Raw genomic sequence first — 17,354 nt, forward strand, 5'->3', positions numbered from 1 at the left:
TGTCGCCTGTTTTCGATTTGTTCTTCCCTGATGGTTTTTTTCCCCCCCCCACACTAATTCCATTAAATTCCAACTTCATCCTCTGTCCTATCAATTTCTCCTTCTGCTATCCACTCTGGCTCACTCCACAACACATATCTGACCTCTGCAGACCTTTTCTTTTGCCACTGTCACACCATTTAGACCTTTAAAACCCAACAGTCTCAGATTAACTCGTGCTTTTGCCCTTTAGCTTTCGGTTGAGACTTTAACTTTTGGTAAATTATTGTGTGGTTATTCCTTTGTAGGTTTTACTGCCAAGCAGTAATTGTATTTGGATACAACACTTTATTCTAATGTGACAATGATTTTTTTTAAACCTTCAAAAGATAGCGCATTATGTAGAAAATATACTCCAGGTTCTTTATGTAAATTTTGGATAGTAAAAAAAACCCCAATAACATTGTCCTGTTTGTAATTTAATTTCCTTTATGTTTGCTTTCCGATCATTTCTGGGGGTTTTGTAATGTCATGCCAAATTTGGTTCATTTCCTGTTGTTAATTGTCATTAGGATGAATTTTGATATGAATTTTGGTGCTTTTCTCCTTTGTCATTCATTAGTTAATTCATTAATAGGGAAAAAAAAAAAAGTGAGTTTTTTTTCCGAAATTAAGCAAATAAATGTTTGTAATTCCAAATTTCGTAATTGTATAGTCAATGAAAACTCAGCTGGTGTCATAGAAAGCCGTGGGTCAAATATGACCAGTAACACATTGCTCATTTCAATCCGTATTCCCATAAAACACAAGATCCAAAAATAACATTAATACAAATTCATAAATAGAAATGAGAAAAACAATGAAAATTAAAACAATATGTGGTCGGGAAAGGCCTGTATCAAAGTGCTAGTGTCTTTTATAATATGTTCCAGACAAATGGCGACTGAAACATGAAGTTCCTTAAAAGGTTTCCTTTTAGGAAAGCAGTTGATGGTTGTCTATGAGGAAACTGGTGAGAAAATCACCCAGCCTCCTCAATCCCTAGAGAAAACCATAGCTACGCTATGCTCCAGGTTACTTTATAGAACATTTTCCACAGGTATTCTACATGTTGCAGCCAAAAGGAAACGCTCCGTCTGTCTTTGTTTGCTTCAATGCACTTCCTCTCCTTGGTGTTGTCAGGCCGGTCTGTTGTGATTACGATGTGGGAGTTTAGGGAGCAGCAGCAGCAGCCTCAGTCACCGTCTCCTTTCAGATTCCACCTGCTTCCCTGCGTGCTATATTTACCTGACGTTGCTGTTCATGAGATGTGACAGCCTGCCTAGCAACTGTACTGTTGTGTGGTACCACTGTCAAGGAAATTCAGGCTCATTTTTCAAACAGTAGTTGCAAGCAAAGTTAGACTTTTTGCTGCCCTACTGAACAAAAAAGAAGCCATTATTATGAGATTATTTTTAAGCTAGTGGCTTGGAAGAACATTGGCATCCTTACAGTTTTGCAACCTGTTGTGATATTAAAATAATTTGGATTTCAATGAGACATTTTTAATATACTGACGAAATAGAAAATTTAATTAGCTTCACAAAAAAGGCTGTCAAACCCTTTTTGTCATGAATCGACTTGTAATTAGCCAAATTTTGAGAAAGCTACGTCCAGGCCTGAATACGTTTACAAAGAACTAAAGTTTTATAAAGTGCAATGAAGACCTTTTCCTGTAGCACTACTTACCAGCTGTGCTACTCGTCCAACACAGCGGCTTCAGAGCAGCTTTCTAACTAAACCCTCCTGTTGGGGGGAATAAAAGCTCTCCATAGCTATAAACTTTGTCAGAAACAACAAAAAAGAGAGGTTCTTCAAAAATAAGAAATTATAATTAAACTACTTCTTTTTAAAAACATCATTAAAAGATCTTGATTCATTACTACAGCCAAAGCTGGACCATTAAAGTCGCCTTGAGGCGCTTTGAAGTGAGGAGAAGCAGCACAGTGTCTGGTGAAGGACCACCGTGGTTGGGCTTTATCCCGGCTTAAGAGCTGGCTGCCCACCAGGATATCTATTGACTGTCTGAAGAGATTATAGACAGTCTTGCAGCACTAGGGCTTAGGCTAACCCTTACGAAATCCTATAGTAACACTTTGAGAATTATGACTGACTTAGAGGGTTTTTTTCCTCCAACTTGTATTGAATTTCTTACTAAGCCATACATGCTTAATCAGAAGGAGTGATGTATTTCACAAAGTTCAAAGACTTTCACCTTTTGCTCCGTTTTTGCTGTCGGCCATTCTTTTCATCTATAGTTTTCCTTTTAAATATAATTTCATACAGAAGTGTAGGCAATATCTTGCTACTTTGTGAAGAGCAAGTGGGGAAAGATTAAGGGGGAGGGAGGGGGGTTGTGCACCATCCCTGCAGTTTTCACATAATTCATGCACAGCGTCCAATCATGCTACGGTAGAGACTCAGATGAAGAGATGCGGAGGGGAATCCATCACATTAATAGAGTTGGTTTTCACCTGCTGAGCATGCTACATGAGCACCGTGTAGCATTTCCTGACAGGCAGGAATGTATGCAAGAGGGTTTATTACCTTAGTTTATTACCAACTAAGATGTTGGGAGAGGAATACCAACTTGGTGAAGTTTGGTATTTCTTGAAAAACAAAGAACTATTGAGGAGAGTTCCACAGTAATGAGTCTAGTTTTATTCCCTAAGAGATTACTTCCTATCACACCAGCCCTGTTTAGTCCGCTTTAATCAAACTCTAGTTAATTTGCCTAGAAATTCGGGTTCTTACCCCCGAAAGACAAACATTTTTTAGTTTGCTTGTTGAGTCTTATTTCTTGACTTCGTCTTTAGGAGAAGTCAAGCTTAGGAGATAGGGTGAGGAGCGTCATCAGCCAACGGGGAGGTCTGAGTCGTTCCAAGCATCCGAAGGACTCAACTGAAGGGATTTTGACAATCTCAGGTGAGAGGGGTGAACAGGTTTTTCTTTCCTTTTTGTGGGCTCTAGTGTCCCTTATATGAATGAAGGCTGACAGGAAAGGGAGGAAGACATGCGGCAAACGTCGCCGGGTCCGGGAATCGAACCCGTGACGGCCGCGTCGAGGACTCAAGGCCTCCAAACATGGGTCGCGCTATCCCCTACGCCGCCACAGCACGCCAGTGAACAGGTTTTCAATCAGTTTTGATTATTTGACACAGTGCAGTGTGAAGATGAACTGCAGCAGTTGAAAATGTAAGAAATGTGGCAATTTTGGTCCTCAATCAAACCGAGTCTCAACTACTCATCTCTGTGTGATTTCTGAAAGGAGAGCGGAAGTCAACCCTCTGAGCCACCATGTGGTGTCGTGATGTGTTTTGGGAAAGCTGTTTTTTTTTTTTCCTCCAACATGTATCTGCTCGCCCTCATCCAACTGCCCGCCAAGAAAGACTCTCTGGTTGTGAACAACTGCACCGTTGAGTGTTTGAGAGCCACCAAAGGCACATGTGCATTTTGTGACTCAGTGAAGTGCAGAACACTCATTCCACTTGACCTGCCTCCTGTTGTCTGGGCACTTGAAGCATTTGGCTGCTTATTCTGGCTTTGAAATAGAACACATCCTTGTACTGTAGTGCGTTTACATTAAACTCTCTGCACTTTTTGTGGCTTTTACTTTTCAGAAGCTACATCTTTACCAGAGAGGTTTCGATCTTATTGGCTTTTTTGGTCCTTGTTTGATGGATATGACAAGAAGAAACATATGAATATGTGGTTAGGTGATAACTTCTGAAGCTTTGAAAAATTGTTGTATGTTATTAGATTTTCAATTTCTAACTTTGCTGTCCACAAATTTAAGTCAGCTCTTTATTTGGAGTAAAGGTCGGTGGAAATATTGTAGACGTTTTTACAACAGAGATTTCTAATAACTTGTGTATTATGAGGGCGTAGAGGTGATAGGAATTGAGTCACGTATTTCTGACTTGTTTTTGTAGACACACGAAGATTGATGGAGTTTTTGTTTGTCTGTAACAGACCAAGTTACATGTTAACATAGGAGCCCTTCTTTGACATCACCTGCACAATTCTTGCATCCATTGAACTTGTGAGTTTGTGGAAAGTTTCTGCTTGAATTTCTTTGCAGGATGTCAGAAAACCTTCCCAGAGCTGCTGGTTTGATATGAACTGCATTCCACCCTCAGATCTTCTGCTTGAGGAAACTCCAAAGGTTCTCAATAGGGTTGAGGTCAGAGGTCAGAGGTCAGAGGAGGATGGTCACCACACCATGGATCTCTCCCCTTTAATGCCCATAGGAGCTAATGACACAGTGGTATTCCTTACAGCATTCATTGTTATGCATGAAGATGATTTTGCTACTGAAGGTACGGCTCTTCTTTTTGAACCATGATAGAAAGTGATCAGTCAGAAAATCTATAAATTTAATAACACAACAAAAAATGTAATCTTTATAAATCCAATCTGCATAATAATTTGGAACACGGTGTAGAGATAACTTATCGTCATAAAATGGTGATCATCATAACTGATCATTCTGTTTATGACATAAATTTCCAAAGGGATTATGGGACTTCCCCTCCACCACCAGCTCATAAATGAGAAGTCGACTCTGTTTTCTGTGTCTCGTATGCTGGAGGAAATAATGACCAGTGCCAAACTGCTAATGGCTGGACAGTGATAAAATAAAAAGTCTTGTGAAACAGCGGGACGTTAGTACTAAGAACAATAAGCTAGCGCTATCATACACCAAGCCGTAGTCATTAGCACAGCTGTGTGTGGGGGATCAACAGCATATTAGGCAGAGGTCATGGCGCATTTCAATCAGCCTTTTAATGGGCCTGCTTAAGCTATCCGTTTCTGTTTTGGACTGCTGCCACGTCTCTGATGGGGAAGGCAGCCGGGCCACTTACTGCTGCTGCTGGTTTTCCAAAAGCATTTCAAAAGCTCCAAACTCAAGGGCGCTAATGAGCACCCAGCAGGAGGAGTTACAATACAGGCTGAGATATCTGAGATATCTGAGTTTAGTTTGTCCTGGTGGGGACGGAGGACATCACCAGAGAAATGGGAGAAAAGAAGAAAGGAAATTGCCCATGTTTGGTAGACATTTAAAATATTACCAATAATAAATTAGCTTAAATTTCATTAAGCCAAAAGCGACACGGCCTAAAATCGTTATTATGATAACAGTTCACTTCAATAGCGATAAATGGCTGCAAGTTTTTTCTTTTAAATTTACTCCACTCTGCACCTCTTCAATTAATCGTCTCCTTTTAAAAAGGTTTGAGATTTGAACTTCCTCTGGGATTTCCTTTGCTAGCCTCTAATAGTGACTTTGAAGCTCATTTTGTTTGTCTCAAAGGAAGAAAAAAAAAAAAATCAAAATGGAGGACTCCAGGGCTTCATGAAAAGATTTTTTTTTTGTCTTTAACGCGGTGGAGGCTATCAGTTGTCTGACCTTCATCTTCAATAATCCCACACTTTGTATTGAGTCGCAGAATTAACAAAGCTTTCAGGGAATTCTTGTTCCGTTTTGAAACCCTTTCAGTTTATTGGAAATCCTGAGAGAAACGGTTCGGAAAACAATCAATGGAGCTGAAAAAAAGTGCATAATCTTTGACTTTGGGATCAGATTTGGTGGCGGGAGGTTGTGTCATCTCATAAGTTTCTACCGATGCCTACATCAGTATATGATGGAAAAAGGCAGGTGACTTTTTATTTAAGGACATGTATTGTAGGAAATCGTTCAGCCCTTTGTGATCCGCTGGCCGTTTTGGAGTCTTGTGGAGGATTCTGCCCAGAGGACACTCACAAAATATGAAAAACTGCTCTACAAATAATAACATTTAATGAAGAAACTGTGTTTTCCTTAAAACAGTGAACAGTTTAATTCGAGGACTTTATGATCTGAGCTTTATGAAGCTAAACCGTACCGCCCAGCGCGACAGAACAGCTGCTTATTCGATGACGTCTTTTGTAGTCATCTACATTTGGATGTCACTGATAAAATAAATAATGAGTGAAATATTTGCTGTATCATAAAATATTTAAAGTTTGTAGAAAATAATGTACACCTTTATTTTTTTCCAGAATCTACACTACAGTCTGGGTTAAAACGTTTGACTGTTTTCCTGCTGACAGTTTACATTGTAGATTATAATTGTAATGATGCTTACAGTAATTTAAACCTCAAACTGAAAAAAGTAGCTAATTCTTTCCATCATTCCTATTTCTGCTTCCTTGAAATGTTTCAGATCATCAAATAAAGATCAATCAGTCAAGTTTGTTCGTAGAGCACAGTTTCAAAGTGCTTTACATCATGAAAAGATAAAAAAAAGAAACATAATAAACTAGTCAACAGTTGTGAAAACCAATAACAGATGTTATATTTGTGCCATCGTCAACCTTGTTGGTCAATGCTCCATTTATTATGGCTCAAAGGCAACTCTAAACCTGTGGGCTTTCTAGTCTTGATTTAAATGAACTCAGCGTTCCGGCTGTTCTACAATTTTCTGGAAGTTTGTTTCAGATTCGAGGCTCATAGAAGCTGGATGCCGCCTCTAAGATCACTCTCTGCTGATAGTCGTAAACAATCAGGTTAGGAGCTGCTGAACGGCTCCGGGCTGCTTGGCTCAGCAGATTGCGATTGCCGAACTCGTTACAGATCTGGCAGAACGAATGTTAACTTTGATGCCCCCCGGCCATCAGCTGCTGAACGAGGAGAGAATAAAGAGCGAATGGCTCTCCAAGGTGTTCTGAAAGTGGTGACGAAGCAGCTGCATCTAGGTCGTGGTCGTTAGGGATCAGACAGATGTGCAACCGGGAACTCGTCAAGGGATTGGTGGCAGCAATGTTAGCGTCGCACCTTGGCCAAACCTCCTCCACCCACAAGCTAAGCATCTGCCGGGATTTAGACGGATTGGATTGTGGCCATGCGCTTCACCCACATGCTCATTTTGACTGATGTCTTTTCAAAGTTTAGCCAGGCTGCTGGAGGGAGAAAACCCCAAAACAAAACAAGAGAGCCTCTACCATAACCAACGCCTCCTATAAACGGTCTTGTTAAGAGTCTCTGCTGAAACTTTGACAGTGCTGTCGTACATCGGCCATCAGACTGTTCAGGTCGTTTTGACACGAGGCTTTCTGAAGTTACTTGCGTTTCAAAACTCCAATCATCATCGCACTGCGTAAATGTTAGTGATGAAGGAGGAAGCAGCTAAATTAGTGCACTATTTTTCATATTGGGTGAATTATATTCTAACTGGAGTTAGCATCTGTATATCTCTAAAATGTGTAAATGCAAATGCTGCTGCAGCATTTTCACTGACTGAAACATGACTGACAGACGTTGAAATAAACCCTTTAGCTGTCCACTCACTGCTAACGGCGGCCATGTTGGATTTTGACGTCAGACCAGGTGAGTAACCTCAAAGTTTTCTATTCTGACTCCAGGCGTGTCCCAGTTGTCTTCGCTAACTTGGAAATCCAAAAGTCCAACTTCTGAAAACGACTTGAACACAACAGGATTTTTTTCCTGTATGCCAGTCAGGATAAAGTCGGGTTTTTAATGCTTTATAAAACCGTAGTGGCAGAAATGTTTAAGCCTGTTTAAACGGCTTACAGCTACTTACTGGAGCCCTGTTTCCAAGAAACGTGAGGAAGCGTCATAACAGAAACTAAATCCTCCGTTTTATGAAGCAGAACTGAACAGAACAGACGTTGGACCGGGTCAGAACAGCAGCTGACCTGCAAGTTTTATCTGATCTGATGTGGAGGAATAAAGAAGGAGTAAATACCTAATAAGTAACACCTAATAAGAAAATTCAGATATTATTCAGAAACGATTACTGCATAAGAACGGGGGGGAAAATAGCAAACCCAGTATGTTGGAAAAAACCCTTTGTTTTTCATTTATTGCAGTTAATAATTGAGAATCCCAGAATAAATCGGGACACTGAAGATGAACTGCTGTGATAAAAAGTTTTAAAGTTCAGAAGCGAGAACGTTTTGTCCCACTGACGCGCAAAAAGCTTTTTGAATTTTCCAGACACACAAAACCACATTTTATAGCATGCTACCATGAGATGCTATGAAAAATGCCAAACATAAATCAATCATGACTTGAAGGAAATTTTATTTCACAATTTAACGCCTTGAAATTGGGCCTCCGTCTCTTTAAGAAACTCTTGCTCTTTCCGACACTCCGCCTTCAGGGCGTCATGACGACCTTTCCACACTGACCCTTTAACGCTGGTTTTACCACAGTTTCAAGCAGCAGTGCTGTTCCACCAGGTGTTTGCTAACAGCTGCTGCCGCTAGTCTGGAGGAGCTGAGCTTGGTAAGCTAAAGTCACAAAATAAATTCACAAAAATTATCGCAATGACGCAAAATTTCATCTTGCAGGATTTATTCTTTCCTGATCCCAGTGTTAATGTTGAGAAGAGGAACCCGCAGCCTTTAACTGACGGGCTTGAGGATTTAGCAGAACTAGAGTGGATTGTTGCACACAATTAGTCTGAGAAAAAACTGACAACCTTATTTGCATTTTTCCCTGGTAACCAGTGTTTTTGCACTCAGAATTCCCTAAATGTCATTTTCTGCTTATTGAATATTAAATACATGTCTGTGTTTCCTCTCAGATAAAGAACGATCCCAGAGTAATTACTAAGGTATTAATCATCCTCGTACGCCACAAAACCCCCGACGGATCTCCGTGTCCTGCCGAGATTTTCCCCTGAGAGGTCGGATCCATTCAGAAGAACTTGAGAGAGCTGCAGGTTTCTAATCATTTTTGCAAGGAATTTAGGCAGATTAGACAACATGCTGACTTGATGCCACTGGTTCAAACAACGGACTCCGCACTGACTGCACTGCAACAGAGCGGTAGAGCCTGCAGGCAGCGATTAAAACAGCTCATGCATAAAGATAATAATTTTTTTCTACGTATTGCAGGGTAAGATGCTTTGCTGCAGTGATATTTGCAGATCTCTAAACAAGAGGAGCGACGAACGACGGAGAAGGTTGTCCATCACTCTGGATGAGCAAAGCACGGGTCAGCAACGGCAGCGAGAAAACGTGAACGTTCAAGAGGAGCCATGCTGAGAGACAGCAGCTCCTTAAAGAGACAGAGGCCCAATTTCAAGGTGTTACATTTCAAAGTCAAATTTCTTTTAAGTTATTTTTGATACGTGACGCAAAAGTTACCTTCAGTTTGTCTAAAAACTGAAGGTAAACTCAGTAACTTTATTGTGCTGTAAGATGATTCTGTGTGGCTGGAAAACACATTTTCCCTTTCAAGAGCTCCATCCTCACATCTTCCTGTCTCAAGTTTCACACAGACGATTCTGAGGCTCCTCCGGCGGATTCCCCAAAGCGCTGACGTTATTGAATGTGAAGTGCCATGCGGAAGTCCATTCAGTCCGAAGCATCGGAGCCGAAGACTTTTGGCTCGAAGCTGTTATTATTTTAGCTCCAGTGTTGTTGCTGGAAGGTGACTCATCTCCCCCGGCAACCGGCTGGTGCAGTCGGGAGCACAAGCACCAACCCGGCCTGCAGGGACCTCTGCTGTTCCCTCCCAACCCGCTTTCATCCATTAATGACGACGTTAATCCCTGTTGTGTTTGTGACACAAATCATCCAAAGTTAAAGCCCAGTTATTTTGGACCAGTGGTGTCCTGAGTGCAGCCCGGGGGCCGTTTGCAGCAAATTTGAGAAGGTTATAAATTTGGAGTTGATGAAAGATGGTGGAAAAAATTTTCATTTAGATGAACACGCTTGGCTAATTATTAGCTTAGGTTTGTTTGTTTGTTTTATTTTTAGACTGAACAGTTAACCTGGTGAAAGAAAATTGTTCCAATATGTGTCCAACATGGGATTTTCATTAATAATTATATTCATTAAAGGAATTATTGCATAATTAGTACATAATAAAAGGTATCATGTACGTTTTATTGCATATTGTGGCATTTTGTGGCTCAGTTCCAGCAGATGTCTGCTAATTGCTGCTGGCTAGTCCAGGGAGGATCTTCGTCCTCGAAGGCGGAGCCAAGTCCACCCAGGCATTTTGTACAGCTGAATGGTTGCCATGGAGATTGAAGGATTTCTCAAAGATGCATGAGAGAATCAACGCAACAATCCAGGTGTGTTTTTGATGAATAATGTCGGAGCCTGACATAAAATGCAAAAGTCAATTTTACAAACCAACACTAACGGCTGCTGTTGCATTGTGGGAAGTGACATTTCTTAAAGCTGACTTGGAAAACAATCCGGCTGCCTGTCAGCTCAGTTCTGTTGTTGGTTCAACTTCCTGAAAGGTGTTGAATTTATAACGGAGAGAAATAATCCTGCCACATCGAGGTGGCTGTGCTGGAGTGATAGAGGGCTGGTGAAACCAACACATAATAACAAATGAATCTCCCTGGTATCTGTGTGGCCTGATGATGAGGTTCACCAGCCTTCGGCAGGACCCTGCAGGACTCCCCATCCATCTGTCAGCTGTTTGCCGCTTCAGAAAACCTCAGTGACCCTTTAGAGAAACTCCAGACAGCAGATCCGTTTCGCTGTTTGTATCGTCTAACCCAACCCAGCGGGCAGAACGGATGGTACAGGAGCGATTAAAAAGCGGTGGAAACCAATGTGGTTGAGCTTTCTGCGGAGAGAGCAGAAGACACAGTTTTGCGATTGCAGCGCTTCCGTTAAATAAGGCACACGATTAAAATCACAGGAATAAGTTTGTTCACGCGATAAGTCATTAAAAACACGCCGCACCATCGTCCTCATTCCCCTTCTTGGCGTCTTGTTCCAGTATCATGTCTGGAACAATTTAGAACATTAGATCTAAAATAATGCAGCTGCTGAACTTGATGCTTTCCTTCAGATCGTTTCACCTGCTGTGTTTTTCTAAATTCCCAGGAGAAATTTTCAGTTTTCTTACAGCAGCTGGAAATCTAATAACGCTCTGCCAGAAGAAAAGGGAACTCTGAATTATAATTTTGCACACAGACATCTGAAGAAGTCCGGAGACGTTACTAAATTCACCTTTTGATTCTTTTTCAAACTCAAAACACTTTTTTCTTTTCTACCTCTTTCCTCTGCCTGGCTCCTGGCAGCTGAACTTCGCCAGCAGCTCGGATTGCACCGCGCCGTCCGCCCGCTTCCTCCATGCAGCCCAAAGCTGAACGGCTCCTGCCGGCGATAAAGACGCTGCAGGGCGCGACCCAAAACCAACGCCACCAAACCCAGGGGCTTCCTGTTGGTGGCGTCTGGAGCGCCGCCACTTTCAGCTCATTTTCTCTCTGGAAGCTGCTGGATGATCGTCGTTTCGCCGCATCAGCAGCTTTGGAGCTGTCAGGTGTGAGGACATCAGCTAGACAGGTTTTCATTTGAATGATTAGGGAAGTAGCAAAAAAGAAAGTCACATGTTTAAAATACCCGAAAATGCAACGTAACTGGAGCATTTTCAATTCAAACCTTTTTTTTTTTTTTTTTTTTTACAAACCTGCAGCATGTAAATTTTACAGCATGACAAAGTCTAGCTAGAATCAAGAAATTTTCTAGAAAAAGCCTTGGAAATTTTGAGAAATTAAAAATTTGCTAGAAAACAATAAACATCAATTTTGGGAGTGGGTGCAGAATTCTTTTGGGGGAAAAAGTAATTCTTTTTAGAAATAAAATCACAATTTTCCTAAAAAAAACAAAAACTTACTGCTAAAAGGATTTCTGGGTATAATGGTTAGGGGGGCCAGGGTCCGAATATTCAGAATATTTCTTTTTTTTTTTTTTGTAAATTCTGAGTTTAATTATTGTTATTCTTTGGTTTCCTGGGTTTAATGTTGACAATTTACAAAAATAAAGTGAACTGAACTGAAATGAAAATAAATAAATAATTCCCATTACATAAATCTTTTTTCTATGAGACTTTGGTCTGTCTTTGAGTGATGAACACAATGAGAGCTATGATGCTAGGGGGTTTAAATGTGTATGGTTGATTTATAAAAATATATATGCAGTGATTATCTGGCAGCTTTGCATGATACAGTAACAACTCAGAGCTCGGTTGGTTCTGATTGGCCAGAAAACAAAACATTTCATGATCTTTCTCAGTTTGAACTAAATTCTATTCAATCCGGCTGTATGGTTGATACAATAATACCTCCTAAATCCTTTCACGAAGGGTCGGTTTCGTCCAGAAGCAGGACGGGATCCATCCTCCATGAGAACCAAATGGAAACCTCAGACTTTAGGGAATCCCAAAACATCGAGTGGATTTTCTGCTGGGATTCTCCCAGAAGAGGAAACGGCATTTCCTGTGTTGGACTGGTCAAAATGTCTGCTTTACACGCTAAAACCAGATCAAAGTTCTGTTGGGAAACATGTGTCAGCATGTGCTGGACTAAGAAAAAAAATAATAACAAAACAATGTCTTATTGTAGTAGAAAACTTCATGAATCTGGAGTTTGATTCTGAAGGCTGAAAAATGAAAGAAATATATTTGTTATATTTTCTTAGTTCAAGGTTACAAAAGAATCAAAGAGTTTAGTCTGACTATAGGGCAAAGAGGATAAAAACAGAAACATAGGAAATAAACCAAATTTCAGGAAAAATTACAGGAATCATTTTCATTTGCCTGTTTTCTACTAGCAAGCAAAAAAACAAACAAATCACTGAGTCGGTTGGATTCAGTTCAACACAGTTTGATTTAATGACCGTTGTGGCGTAGAAATGTTAGGGAATTGCTTCGTCTCGCTCACTCACCATAAATCTGATAATCAACATAAAACCCTCAACATGCAAACACTAATGTCTGTTGCTCCTCATGAAATTAGCAAATTCATTATTATATAACTTACAAAACAAGAATACACACATTTAGATGAGGTTCAGACTCGCACTTCAAATAATCTGGCATTTATGTAGTTTTATATGCAGCATGTGTATATAATGTGTTTCACGCTGTGATAACAGAGTTCTCAATAATATATTTGACTGGTTCTGTAGTTCAGAATCTTAAAAGTGGGGTTCTGTTAAAAAGTTAAAGTAGGTTTTTGTCTTACCAAAATACTGGTGGTGGTGAGAGGGGGAGTTTGTTAAAGAGATGACTTTATTTTTTTGTTCTGTGTCATTTCTGTACAATACAACTATCTCTAGATCTATTTTTTTTTAAATCTCTCCCACACCTTTATGTAGGAGAGAGTTAGTTCTTCTACCACTAACAGTGAAGCTAAACTCAATTTGTGGTTTGAAAAGCGGTGCTGTGTGGAAATGCCAAGGAAAGTGTTTCTGTCAAATGACACATGAGCTGTTTGAGTCTCTTAAAGGGAAGATGAAAAGCCACCCGCCTTGACCCCAGCCGGTGTTCCGGCTCATTTACTCAAAACGCCGGGCTCCCTTTCATCATTCTCACCGCTGGCAGCGGAGGAAATGAACGGCACGTTCGGCTGTACGCCCAGCTGAGGGCGAAGAAGGTCCGTCTGAAACGCACCAATCCGTTTAAACCTGTCTAAACGTTTTCAGGCTCAACGTATTCTCGGAGAAATGAAGTGGAATCCATCCAAACCGCTTTGAACGGACAAGACGGAGTAATCGTTGGGACAGCGGCTAAAGTGGTGGACTGGTTAACCCAGGGGTGGGCAATCCTGGTCCTCGAGGGCCATGCAGCTCTTAGAATGTCTCCCTGGTCCAACACACTTGAATCCAACAGCTGAATCGCCTCCTAAGTGCAGTCAGGTTCTCCAGAGTCCTGCTAATGACCTATTATTTGACACAGGTGTGTTGAAGTAGAGATGCATCTAAAAGTTGCAGGAGACCGGCCCTCGAGGCCTGGAGTTGCCCACCTCTAGCCAGTAAAACAATCATTAGAGATGAATGATATTGGATTTTTGGTCGATAACAGATATGAACTCATTTAGCCAATGACCGATACCAATTTCCTATACTTACTTACTGAAACTACATGGCTTTCTCTACTGTGGAATTAAAATACTGCGTTCTCTTTGTCAATTTAGCCTGCTACCAAATGCAAATGCTAAAATGCAAATGCTGAAAATGATGTCACACTTTAAACTTGCATTATATTTAATGTCAAATTTATTCATGACATTTGCTCTCTCTAAGTACTGACATATAAAAGTCATATCGGTGAATTATTTTTGACAAAATGGTCGATGTCCAGTATTACATTTTACAGCAAATATCGTCAGACACCGATACCATGCCGATAATATCGTGTATCCCTAACAATAATAACATTTTGTCGCACAGATTACTGATTTCCCTGCTAAATGAGGAGAGCATCCCAACACACCAGCATTAGCACTGACTTTCTGTGGGCCAGTTGTCGAAGACGTTTGATCCTGCAGGCCAAACATAAATACCAAATTTAGCCTGAGTTGGACATTCGTCCAACTAGAACATATATATGCTCTAGTTGAACAAAAGTTGTGGTTCTGGTGTTGCCGTGTCAGTCACCTGTCCCACATCAAGCTCAGTGGAAACACTGACCGTCATTCAGGGCCTGAGTGTCAAATAGCATGGCGGCGTTCAGCCCTCTGAGAAATACTCTGATGCTTCGGTGACCTGCCTTCCTGCTCTGTGTTCCTTGGACCTGTCTACTCACATTACTACCTTGGAGTGGCCCCCAGTGGAGTACTTGGACCCCCCTCTTTTTATAATTTAAGTTTCACTCTCAAACACATAACCCACTTCCCCTTCGGAATATTACTAACGAATGAAGTGCCTTGGTGTAGAGGTGAATGAGGGCAGAACCAGCTTTCATTAAGACCCTCTGTTCAGTTTGTTGACAACTAAAAATATTTGCCTTTTAATATTTAAGTTGAAGCTGCTTCGTCCTCTGTGTGTTTTGTTTTCACCAGAGGCGTTGAAGTTTGTGAAGCTACTCAGTTTGAAGCCAAAAGTTTGAAGCCAAACTACTCAGTATATTTGGCACTGCTGTCCCTTTCTTACAGCTAAATTCGTGCTAGATGTGTGTGTGTGTGTAGGGGTGTGTGGGTGTTTCTTTTTCCCATTTCTCTCTCCACAGGGTTTTCGGGATGCCTCTGTCACTCTTTTTTTTTCTTTTGTCTTGTCGTTGCAATTCAGCCATACTACATAGCTGGTTATCTGACGGTACCAGGGCAGATTTGCTCTGCAGAGAGGAGACCTCAAACTCTGACTGTTGGCCCAGCTTCTCATGTGAGCCACGAATTAATGAAGTTTGCCATTGTTGACACGTGAAACGTCTATCAGGCTGATCGGTCCAAGCAGGTTACACTGCCATCAATGCGGTTAATCAGTTCTGTTTTAAAATGTATTTATTATTCTTGATTTTACTTTCCATAGAGTTAAGATTATTGAGTGATTATTGAGTCATATAACAAACTTTAAACCTGAAGGTTGACTGTATTTGTTATGATGTTTTAGCCACAAATTGTTCATTTGAAATCATTAAATACGGAATATTTAATGATATTTAATGATTTCATTGAATATTATCTTTGGATTACATATATTAATCCAAAGATAATCAGTCTGGACCAAACTTGTTGGAAGTGACAGAAATGTTTCGGCTTTGTCGGTAGAGGCCAACACTAAGGGCGCCAGGAGCCTAGGGGCGCCATAAAAAGGGGCGAGAAAAAGACTTTCACTATTCATTTTTTTAGTGGATACAATAAGTTAGCTTTAGCAAGATAATTATGATATAACTCAAAAATTTGCTCACAAAGTATCACTTAAAAATTTATGTGGCTTTCAGCTGACTGTTGAAGCAAAGTTGAGTTAAAACGTGACGACGCCAAGATCCGTTCCTATTTCCCAAAATGAAAATACCAAATTGAAATAACTTAAAGAAAAAAAACCCCCAACTAATTAGGCTGGGATTCTCTTATTTTTAAGAGAATTTTGATAATTAATTTTTAATGTCATGTCTCGCAGAAGGTTTTATGGTTGTCGGAAACTTTATTAAGCATTTTTAGAATAATCTTATTTTGTTTCTTAGCTAACAATTTTATGCTAAGTTAAAAGTAGACAATGCAGCTCCATGTAAAACTGACTTTAAAACAGTGCTACTCAACAGTGCCCTGCAAGAAAATAAACTTAGATTTGATAAATAAAGGGAAATTCAGTGAATTAGCAGAGTAACTACCACTGCTTAGTCTTATAAATGTTAACTGAAACTGCAACACAGGCACGAGGGGAAGTACAAAAAACATATATCAGCTGACACAGTCAGAATAATGATGTTTCTTTTTCCTAATTAACCAAAACTTCCTTCGCACAGAAGCCGCTGAGCTTCTGTTTCCACTGGCTGAGCGGCAAAAATCATTCATAATTCATACATCATATATTATTCAAAGTAGACGCTGAAGTTGCTCCAATAGGAGCTGAATCGATACAAACAGCAGGATGCGCTTCTGGTAGTGACTCCTGTGCTACTTGAGCTCCGATTGGCAATTAAATCCTGCAGACCAACAGTTTATTTAATCCAAATTTACTTGTTCATAAAAAAATAAAAAGGAAAAGAAAATGTGTGCAGGGCATGCTTAAATAATAAGGTGAAATTTGCACAACGCAGAAGCAGCATTTTCTCTGTGACAATGCAGGCGAAGGGAAGGAAGGCAAAGGAAGTCAGTGAAATTCAGGCTTAAAATCTTGACTTTATTCCTCTGAATGTGGAAAAGGTAAAAGTTGCAAAAGTACTCAGAATGCTTGAAAATGTACTTTTTTTTTTTTGGTCTTTTTCATCTTTCATCTATGACCTTGAGTATGCTTTGTGGGATTTTCTGTGACCTGTGAAGTGGGAGGGAAACAGTTTTCAAGTTCCCTTTTACAACCAGGAATCTGAAAAGTGTGACATATGTTTGGGTCAATCATAAACAGTGTGTGTAATTTCATTTTAGTATAAAGCCAGCTCTTCTGTGAAGGTTTAGTTTGTTAAAGAACATCAGCACAAACAGCAACATGAAGAACAAGAAACATGGCAGAGAAGAGAGGTCCGCGAGAAAGTTGAGTAAAGATCTGAAGGGGCGTGGAATTACTACAAATCTGTCAAGACATGGGAAAATCAAAAATTGTGGCAGAAGAAAAACAAAACAAAACAGGAGAGCAGCAGTGAAAAGATCAAACCATATGTTGGTATCGTCCAACTGCGAAATTTCTCAGCTATAGTCAAACATTTCCGCCTGGTCTTGTGTAAAGCTGGTCTAGATGTAAACTCCTGAAAGCTGCGATATGTAACTTTTATATTTGTTAAAGCTTTCAGTTTGCCATGGAAATATGAAATGATCTGTGAAAAGACCGATCTCCTCTGCCTCCTCCTACTACAGCAATCTGCAGAAGTGCTCTCGGTCAAAACCAACCAATCAGAGACAGCAGGCGAGTCTTAGCGTTGT

General features: G+C 40.4%; 1 long non-coding RNA gene across 2 annotated transcripts; it reads left to right on the forward strand.

Annotated features, from left to right (window-relative positions):
• Positions 1 to 6,322: 6,322 nt before the first annotated feature.
• Positions 6,323 to 11,822, forward strand: LOC111609952. Of its 2 annotated transcripts, none has more exons than XR_002753415.1 (3): positions 6,323 to 9,113; positions 9,299 to 10,109; positions 11,079 to 11,822. It is a non-coding gene; the product is annotated as an uncharacterized LOC111609952 (long non-coding RNA). The 2 variants fall into 2 exon arrangements; XR_002753416.1 differs by having other exon boundaries at positions 6,323 to 8,747; positions 8,923 to 10,109.
• The last annotated feature ends 5,532 nt before the right edge of the window (positions 11,823 to 17,354 follow it).

The sequence above is a fragment of the Xiphophorus maculatus genome, chromosome 10, assembly GCF_002775205.1.
Source record: "Xiphophorus maculatus strain JP 163 A chromosome 10, X_maculatus-5.0-male, whole genome shotgun sequence".
Taxonomy (NCBI): domain Eukaryota; kingdom Metazoa; phylum Chordata; class Actinopteri; order Cyprinodontiformes; family Poeciliidae; genus Xiphophorus; species Xiphophorus maculatus.